This window comes from Branchiostoma lanceolatum, chromosome 18, assembly GCF_035083965.1.
Source record: "Branchiostoma lanceolatum isolate klBraLanc5 chromosome 18, klBraLanc5.hap2, whole genome shotgun sequence".
Taxonomy (NCBI): Eukaryota; Metazoa; Chordata; class Leptocardii; order Amphioxiformes; family Branchiostomatidae; genus Branchiostoma; species Branchiostoma lanceolatum.
Genome location: NC_089739.1, coordinates 10,774,326 through 10,784,953, shown reverse-complemented (window position 1 = coordinate 10,784,953; position 10,628 = coordinate 10,774,326).

Below are 10,628 nucleotides of genomic sequence, written 5' to 3'. Positions count from 1 at the left end.
AATGACAAAGTAGAAAGCCCGACAAAAACGCCTAAAAGCACGTCAAAAATCAGCCGGAACCCTTCATCTGCTTGGAGAGTAGTACGAAGGCATTTCCGTATCCTACTAGTAAGGGGTTTAAAGACTTGGTCGCTGTTCGTCGTACGAACATCGTACGATCGCAAACCTGGGGGACTGTCTTGGGACAGTCGTGCAAACATCGTACCAAATTTAGCTGTCTAATGTTACTAGAAAAGCTGTCTCATGTCCTTGTCGGCAGTTGGTTCTAGATTTCTTACACAGCCTTCCCTGAAATTTCTTAGACATCAAAATCGTACGACGACCTACAACGGTGTCCACACGGTCTGGCTGAATGATGCTGGCAACGAGACTATACTTAGCCTCTACCGGGCTCCATGGGCGACTGGAAAGAGTAGAAATTGGCCAAATAGACAGAAAAAACATGCAAAGAGTTAATCTGCTATAAGGGGTACAGTTTGTAACCTCTAACCGGCCCCAGAGGCGGCTGGAAAGAGTAGAAATTGGCCAAATAGACAGAAAAAACATGCAAAGAGTTAGTCTGCTATAAGGGGTACAGTTTGTAACCTCTACCCGGCTCCAGAGGCGGCTGGAAAGAGTAGAAATTGGCCAAATAGACAGAAAAAACATGCAAAGAGTTAGCAGTCTGCTATTGGGGTACAGTTTGCCGCTCTAGGATGGCATATCTCCATAGCCGACACCCTTAGCATGCTATTCACTCTATTTGGCCAATTTCTACTATTTTTCCAGCCATCCGCGGGGCCTGGTATAGGCTAGACTATACTGATATTCCTGTCTGATAAGAAAATATGAATATGAAAGAAAAAAACAACAAAAAAACTTGAGCTTCAGTGTCACATGTTATAGCTCTAAACCCATGTTTCATAACGTATGATAGCCACATTTCTGTAATAAAAATATATGGACAATACCTTACGAATTTCTAAAATACTTGAGTTTCTCACTATTCAAGGTAAATCTCAAAGCAGATGTTGTAAGTGAAGACTGTGACCTTGTTTGACTTTTCCCTTATTTTCTGAGAAGTATTCTTTCTTAAAAAACGGGACAGACGGATAATTTACGATTTTCCCTACCAACATCCGGTTGGAAACTGCACAATGCTGTAAATGCAGACATGTTCGCGGTGGTTTTATGTTAGCGCATTTTGTTCAATACTGTACCAATATGTGACTTTAGCACTGCCGCGAACTTAAAACCACCGCGAACACTCCGTTTTCCCAATAAGCGCAAAATCAAAACCACTCGAACTTAAGTGCATTCAAAGAATTCTGAAAATTGCTAATTGTAGCTTTGTCGAGAGCAATAATGTTAGCTGATATAACGCCAATGGTTTAAAAAATGATTGTTCAAACTGTGTGGCCCATGGTCTCTTTGATGGGCGCAGCCATATACATCGAAAGGTGTTGGAAAGATTTTAACAATTTTCTGGTACTTGAGTTTGACCTCGCATGGACTTTCAATTGTTGTTGTTGTTTTCTTCTTTTCATCGCCGGTGGTCGTTTTTAAAAACATTGTGTGCGACATGTGAAGACAGGGAGGGGGTGTACATGTATGTGTTATTACGCCCCTCTCCACGCCCCACCTCCACACATAAGAGAGACGAATTTCGATCTTCGTACACCGCACTGCACAGAGCGTACACATCACCACAACGTCTCATCACCCCCACCTGTGATTGTATCACTCCGCCCACATTGTCTCATGAAGAGAAAAACAACGGCGAGAAAAACAACTTATTATTTCGAAATAAAAAAAAAAAATTATCCACCCACTTTTGACGATAATTGATATTTTTTTCCTCCATACAGTAGAAACAGACATTCATTCCTATCATAATTACGATAGTAATTTTTCTTTTTGCAAAATATTTCCGGACGGTAAATTGCAAATGAATGGACGAACATTATAGATACAGACAATGACGCACTACTACTCCAATTTCAAATGCTTCCTGTCAAAATATAAAGTTATTAAAATATATGTTTATATAAATTTATACATATATATATATTTATTGTCACTTCACCAGCCAATTTAAACTTTGACAACAATGAAGGTTAGAAATCCAGCTACCAGGGACATCAAGTGACACACAATACATCAAACAACTAGAAAAATTCTCTCGTTCGTTCTTTTATTCTAGATCTATCCGACGAATAAATGTATATCTTTACCGGCACATCAACTGTCTATGTGTGTGGGAAGATAGTGGGCGTAAAAAAAGGACAAGAATTAGGTCTGAATGAATGGAAAAGGTAATATAAAAGAAGAATGCCATTTCCCACCTTTTCAGTTTTTGTTCTTTGAACAATTTTGTCCGAAAAACGGTCTCCACTTTGCTGGACTAATGAAGGTTTGTAGATAAAGTTTGTTATGGACACGTTGTATTGTAACCAGGCACTTAAGTATAATGTATTAAGTCAATGATGATTAAAACGAAAGAAAACTATATTCTCCATCATCCTTGAAAGTTCGGGTGTCCTACGTCGACGCATTGGCCTTTGACACCTGTGAAAAGCATGAAGCGCCCCCTAGCGGACGCGGTTCAGAAGAGAACAGATTGTGCGGCTTTTAGTGATTCTGGGCTTCAAATTACGCCAATGCTGGCCAGCAAGCGTGTTTTTGAGGTTGGCTGATATGCGATCGAGGCGTACAGGACTAGACAACGACTCAAAGTGCTGCTTGTGCGCAGCCTGGCTGGGTAGACTCTGAAAGAACGAGGATGGAATCTGGGTACAGACACAAAGACGGCCGTCGGAATCGCCCTAAGATACACGATTAAGGCAAGATACACGAATAAGGCATGGGGGAAGGGGGGGGGGGGGTGTCGCCGTCAGCCAAAGTGTATTCCATAGCCTTTTACTTGACACGGAGCTTTACGTCTGGAAGTGTATTGCAATATGCTAGCTTGCGTACGCGTTAGCTGCAGTTTAGTGAGGTACGTGCGTCGTTGTGCCTGTTGACACCTAATTTTCCAACACAAAACGCAACAGAAGGAACAGAAGGATGCTCTATTTCGTGTATTTACGATCTGAAACTTTAGTCTTCTTTCAAATGGCTTCTACTTCTAGCAAAGCATAATACAATGAAAAAACAATAAAAACGCCCCTCAAAAATGTAGACTAGTCCGTTGCCATGGCAACTTGCGGTCAGAAAATGCGGGGTGACGCCGGGTTATCAATCGTTTTGAAATTTACGCGCCAGCGCTAATCGTTGATTTTTTATGAATATTTTTCATTTTTATTTAAGTATAATGTATTAAGTCAATGATGATTAAAACGAAAGAAAACTATATTCTCCATCATCCTTGAAAGTTCGGGTGTCCTACGTCGACGCATTGGCCTTTGACACCTGTGAAAAGCATGAAGCGCCCCCTAGCGGACGCGGTTCAGAAGAGAACAGATTGTGCGGCTTTTAGTGATTCTGGGCTTCAAATTACGCCAATGCTGGCCAGCAAGCGTGTTTTTGAGGTTGGCTGATATGCGATCGAGGCGTACAGGACTAGACAACGACTCAAAGTGCTGCTTGTGCGCAGCCTGGCTGGGTAGACTCTGAAAGAACGAGGATGGAATCTGGGTACAGACACAAAGACGGCCGTCGGAATCGCCCTAAGATACACGATTAAGGCAAGATACACGAATAAGGCATGGGGGAAGGGGGGGGGGGGGGGTGTCGCCGTCAGCCAAAGTGTATTCCATAGCCTTTTACTTGACACGGAGCTTTACGTCTGGAAGTGTATTGCAATATGCTAGCTTGCGTACGCGTTAGCTGCAGTTTAGTGAGGTACGTGCGTCGTTGTGCCTGTTGACACCTAATTTTCCAACACAAAACGCAACAGAAGGAACAGAAGGATGCTCTATTTCGTGTATTTACGATCTGAAACTTTAGTCTTCTTTCAAATGGCTTCTACTTCTAGCAAAGCATAATACAATGAAAAAACAATAAAAACGCCCCTCAAAAATGTAGACTAGTCCGTTGCCATGGCAACTTGCGGTCAGAAAATGCGGGGTGACGCCGGGTTATCAATCGTTTTGAAATTTACGCGCCAGCGCTAATCGTTGATTTTTTATGAATATTTTTCATTTTTATTTAAGTATAATGTATTAAGTCAATGATGATTAAAACGAAAGAAAACTATATTCTCCATCATCCTTGAAAGTTCGGGTGTCCTACGTCGACGCATTGGCCTTTGACACCTGTGAAAAGCATGAAGCGCCCCCTAGCGGACGCGGTTCAGAAGAGAACAGATTGTGCGGCTTTTAGTGATTCTGGGCTTCAAATTACGCCAATGCTGGCCAGCAAGCGTGTTTTTGAGGTTGGCTGATATGCGATCGAGGCGTACAGGACTAGACAACGACTCAAAGTGCTGCTTGTGCGCAGCCTGGCTGGGTAGACTCTGAAAGAACGAGGATGGAATCTGGGTACAGACACAAAGACGGCCGTCGGAATCGCCCTAAGATACACGATTAAGGCAAGATACACGAATAAGGCATGGGGGAAGGGGGGGGGGGGTGTCGCCGTCAGCCAAAGTGTATTCCATAGCCTTTTACTTGACACGGAGCTTTACGTCTGGAAGTGTATTGCAATATGCTAGCTTGCGTACGCGTTAGCTGCAGTTTAGTGAGGTACGTGCGTCGTTGTGCCTGTTGACACCTAATTTTCCAACACAAAACGCAACAGAAGGAACAGAAGGATGCTCTATTTCGTGTATTTACGATCTGAAACTTTAGTCTTCTTTCAAATGGCTTCTACTTCTAGCAAAGCATAATACAATGAAAAAACAATAAAAACGCCCCTCAAAAATGTAGACTAGTCCGTTGCCATGGCAACTTGCGGTCAGAAAATGCGGGGTGACGCCGGGTTATCAATCGTTTTGAAATTTACGCGCCAGCGCTAATCGTTGATTTTTTATGAATATTTTTCATTTTTATTTAAGGTCTCATTCATGAGTTTTTCCGCCCCATAGGCTTACATGTTATAAAACGTGTTTTACATGGGCGCGTTCGTAATGAAGCTATAGGAAATGCACCGATGTCATTCATTCTCTGTTGAGCTCATCTACCCTAGATCATTTGAAAAAATTGCCAACTACCAGTTGGCATATAATACCTTTTTATGGCAATTAAAAGCGGCACTTAGCTAGACCCCTTAAATAGGCACTTTCCAGCTGAAAGTGATCGACCGAATTACCGCCAATGTCCGGCTGTGGACGTCCGACCTCGCGCGCGGCTGCCGAACTTTACCTGTTAATTTCTTCCGTTACAAACAAGCTTTCATCAGTTTGACGCTTGATATCAGCTGGCCTAGCTATAGGCGATTTTTACACCGATATAGACACATGTACATGCAGCCGTTCATTTTTTTGGGCAACGGACTCTTTTAGGGTACCCACTCGGAGTAATACATAAATGAGACCTTAAGTATAATGTATTAAGTCAATGATGATTAAAACGAAAGAAAACTATATTCTCCATCATCCTTGAAAGTTCGGGTGTCCTACGTCGACGCATTGGCCTTTGACACCTGTGAAAAGCATGAAGCGCCCCCTAGCGGACGCGGTTCAGAAGAGAACAGATTGTGCGGCTTTTAGTGATTCTGGGCTTCAAATTACGCCAATGCTGGCCAGCAAGCGTGTTTTTGAGGTTGGCTGATATGCGATCGAGGCGTACAGGACTAGACAACGACTCAAAGTGCTGCTTGTGCGCAGCCTGGCTGGGTAGACTCTGAAAGAACGAGGATGGAATCTGGGTACAGACACAAAGACGGCCGTCGGAATCGCCCTAAGATACACGATTAAGGCAAGATACACGAATAAGGCATGGGGGAAGGGGGGGGGGGTGTCGCCGTCAGCCAAAGTGTATTCCATAGCCTTTTACTTGACACGGAGCTTTACGTCTGGAAGTGTATTGCAATATGCTAGCTTGCGTACGCGTTAGCTGCAGTTTAGTGAGGTACGTGCGTCGTTGTGCCTGTTGACACCTAATTTTCCAACACAAAACGCAACAGAAGGAACAGAAGGATGCTCTATTTCGTGTATTTACGATCTGAAACTTTAGTCTTCTTTCAAATGGCTTCTACTTCTAGCAAAGCATAATACAATGAAAAAACAATAAAAACGCCCCTCAAAAATGTAGACTAGTCCGTTGCCATGGCAACTTGCGGTCAGAAAATGCGGGGTGACGCCGGGTTATCAATCGTTTTGAAATTTACGCGCCAGCGCTAATCGTTGATTTTTTATGAATATTTTTCATTTTTATTTAAGTATAATGTATTAAGTCAATGATGATTAAAACGAAAGAAAACTATATTCTCCATCATCCTTGAAAGTTCGGGTGTCCTACGTCGACGCATTGGCCTTTGACACCTGTGAAAAGCATGAAGCGCCCCCTAGCGGACGCGGTTCAGAAGAGAACAGATTGTGCGGCTTTTAGTGATTCTGGGCTTCAAATTACGCCAATGCTGGCCAGCAAGCGTGTTTTTGAGGTTGGCTGATATGCGATCGAGGCGTACAGGACTAGACAACGACTCAAAGTGCTGCTTGTGCGCAGCCTGGCTGGGTAGACTCTGAAAGAACGAGGATGGAATCTGGGTACAGACACAAAGACGGCCGTCGGAATCGCCCTAAGATACACGATTAAGGCAAGATACACGAATAAGGCATGGGGGAAGGGGGGGGGGGGTGTCGCCGTCAGCCAAAGTGTATTCCATAGCCTTTTACTTGACACGGAGCTTTACGTCTGGAAGTGTATTGCAATATGCTAGCTTGCGTACGCGTTAGCTGCAGTTTAGTGAGGTACGTGCGTCGTTGTGCCTGTTGACACCTAATTTTCCAACACAAAACGCAACAGAAGGAACAGAAGGATGCTCTATTTCGTGTATTTACGATCTGAAACTTTAGTCTTCTTTCAAATGGCTTCTACTTCTAGCAAAGCATAATACAATGAAAAAACAATAAAAACGCCCCTCAAAAATGTAGACTAGTCCGTTGCCATGGCAACTTGCGGTCAGAAAATGCGGGGTGACGCCGGGTTATCAATCGTTTTGAAATTTACGCGCCAGCGCTAATCGTTGATTTTTTATGAATATTTTTCATTTTTATTTAAGTATAATGTATTAAGTCAATGATGATTAAAACGAAAGAAAACTATATTCTCCATCATCCTTGAAAGTTCGGGTGTCCTACGTCGACGCATTGGCCTTTGACACCTGTGAAAAGCATGAAGCGCCCCCTAGCGGACGCGGTTCAGAAGAGAACAGATTGTGCGGCTTTTAGTGATTCTGGGCTTCAAATTACGCCAATGCTGGCCAGCAAGCGTGTTTTTGAGGTTGGCTGATATGCGATCGAGGCGTACAGGACTAGACAACGACTCAAAGTGCTGCTTGTGCGCAGCCTGGCTGGGTAGACTCTGAAAGAACGAGGATGGAATCTGGGTACAGACACAAAGACGGCCGTCGGAATCGCCCTAAGATACACGATTAAGGCAAGATACACGAATAAGGCATGGGGGAAGGGGGGGGGGGTGTCGCCGTCAGCCAAAGTGTATTCCATAGCCTTTTACTTGACACGGAGCTTTACGTCTGGAAGTGTATTGCAATATGCTAGCTTGCGTACGCGTTAGCTGCAGTTTAGTGAGGTACGTGCGTCGTTGTGCCTGTTGACACCTAATTTTCCAACACAAAACGCAACAGAAGGAACAGAAGGATGCTCTATTTCGTGTATTTACGATCTGAAACTTTAGTCTTCTTTCAAATGGCTTCTACTTCTAGCAAAGCATAATACAATGAAAAAACAATAAAAACGCCCCTCAAAAATGTAGACTAGTCCGTTGCCATGGCAACTTGCGGTCAGAAAATGCGGGGTGACGCCGGGTTATCAATCGTTTTGAAATTTACGCGCCAGCGCTAATCGTTGATTTTTTATGAATATTTTTCATTTTTATTTAAGGTCTCATTCATGAGTTTTTCCGCCCCATAGGCTTACATGTTATAAAACGTGTTTTACATGGGCGCGTTCGTAATGAAGCTATAGGAAATGCACCGATGTCATTCATTCTCTGTTGAGCTCATCTACCCTAGATCATTTGAAAAAATTGCCAACTACCAGTTGGCATATAATACCTTTTTATGGCAATTAAAAGCGGCACTTAGCTAGACCCCTTAAATAGGCACTTTCCAGCTGAAAGTGATCGACCGAATTACCGCCAATGTCCGGCTGTGGACGTCCGACCTCGCGCGCGGCTGCCGAACTTTACCTGTTAATTTCTTCCGTTACAAACAAGCTTTCATCAGTTTGACGCTTGATATCAGCTGGCCTAGCTATAGGCGATTTTTACACCGATATAGACACATGTACATGCAGCCGTTCATTTTTTTGGGCAACGGACTCTTTTAGGGTACCCACTCGGAGTAATACATAAATGAGACCTTAAGTATAATGTATTAAGTCAATGATGATTAAAACGAAAGAAAACTATATTCTCCATCATCCTTGAAAGTTCGGGTGTCCTACGTCGACGCATTGGCCTTTGACACCTGTGAAAAGCATGAAGCGCCCCCTAGCGGACGCGGTTCAGAAGAGAACAGATTGTGCGGCTTTTAGTGATTCTGGGCTTCAAATTACGCCAATGCTGGCCAGCAAGCGTGTTTTTGAGGTTGGCTGATATGCGATCGAGGCGTACAGGACTAGACAACGACTCAAAGTGCTGCTTGTGCGCAGCCTGGCTGGGTAGACTCTGAAAGAACGAGGATGGAATCTGGGTACAGACACAAAGACGGCCGTCGGAATCGCCCTAAGATACACGATTAAGGCAAGATACACGAATAAGGCATGGGGGAAGGGGGGGGGGGGTGTCGCCGTCAGCCAAAGTGTATTCCATAGCCTTTTACTTGACACGGAGCTTTACGTCTGGAAGTGTATTGCAATATGCTAGCTTGCGTACGCGTTAGCTGCAGTTTAGTGAGGTACGTGCGTCGTTGTGCCTGTTGACACCTAATTTTCCAACACAAAACGCAACAGAAGGAACAGAAGGATGCTCTATTTCGTGTATTTACGATCTGAAACTTTAGTCTTCTTTCAAATGGCTTCTACTTCTAGCAAAGCATAATACAATGAAAAAACAATAAAAACGCCCCTCAAAAATGTAGACTAGTCCGTTGCCATGGCAACTTGCGGTCAGAAAATGCGGGGTGACGCCGGGTTATCAATCGTTTTGAAATTTACGCGCCAGCGCTAATCGTTGATTTTTTATGAATATTTTTCATTTTTATTTAAGTATAATGTATTAAGTCAATGATGATTAAAACGAAAGAAAACTATATTCTCCATCATCCTTGAAAGTTCGGGTGTCCTACGTCGACGCATTGGCCTTTGACACCTGTGAAAAGCATGAAGCGCCCCCTAGCGGACGCGGTTCAGAAGAGAACAGATTGTGCGGCTTTTAGTGATTCTGGGCTTCAAATTACGCCAATGCTGGCCAGCAAGCGTGTTTTTGAGGTTGGCTGATATGCGATCGAGGCGTACAGGACTAGACAACGACTCAAAGTGCTGCTTGTGCGCAGCCTGGCTGGGTAGACTCTGAAAGAACGAGGATGGAATCTGGGTACAGACACAAAGACGGCCGTCGGAATCGCCCTAAGATACACGATTAAGGCAAGATACACGAATAAGGCATGGGGGAAGGGGGGGGGGGGGTGTCGCCGTCAGCCAAAGTGTATTCCATAGCCTTTTACTTGACACGGAGCTTTACGTCTGGAAGTGTATTGCAATATGCTAGCTTGCGTACGCGTTAGCTGCAGTTTAGTGAGGTACGTGCGTCGTTGTGCCTGTTGACACCTAATTTTCCAACACAAAACGCAACAGAAGGAACAGAAGGATGCTCTATTTCGTGTATTTACGATCTGAAACTTTAGTCTTCTTTCAAATGGCTTCTACTTCTAGCAAAGCATAATACAATGAAAAAACAATAAAAACGCCCCTCAAAAATGTAGACTAGTCCGTTGCCATGGCAACTTGCGGTCAGAAAATGCGGGGTGACGCCGGGTTATCAATCGTTTTGAAATTTACGCGCCAGCGCTAATCGTTGATTTTTTATGAATATTTTTCATTTTTATTTAAGGTCTCATTCATGAGTTTTTCCGCCCCATAGGCTTACATGTTATAAAACGTGTTTTACATGGGCGCGTTCGTAATGAAGCTATAGGAAATGCACCGATGTCATTCATTCTCTGTTGAGCTCATCTACCCTAGATCATTTGAAAAAATTGCCAACTACCAGTTGGCATATAATACCTTTTTATGGCAATTAAAAGCGGCACTTAGCTAGACCCCTTAAATAGGCACTTTCCAGCTGAAAGTGATCGACCGAATTACCGCCAATGTCCGGCTGTGGACGTCCGACCTCGCGCGCGGCTGCCGAACTTTACCTGTTAATTTCTTCCGTTACAAACAAGCTTTCATCAGTTTGACGCTTGATATCAGCTGGCCTAGCTATAGGCGATTTTTACACCGATATAGACACATGTACATGCAGCCGTTCATTTTTTTGGGCAACGGACTCTTTTAGGGTACCCACTCGGAGTAATACATAAAT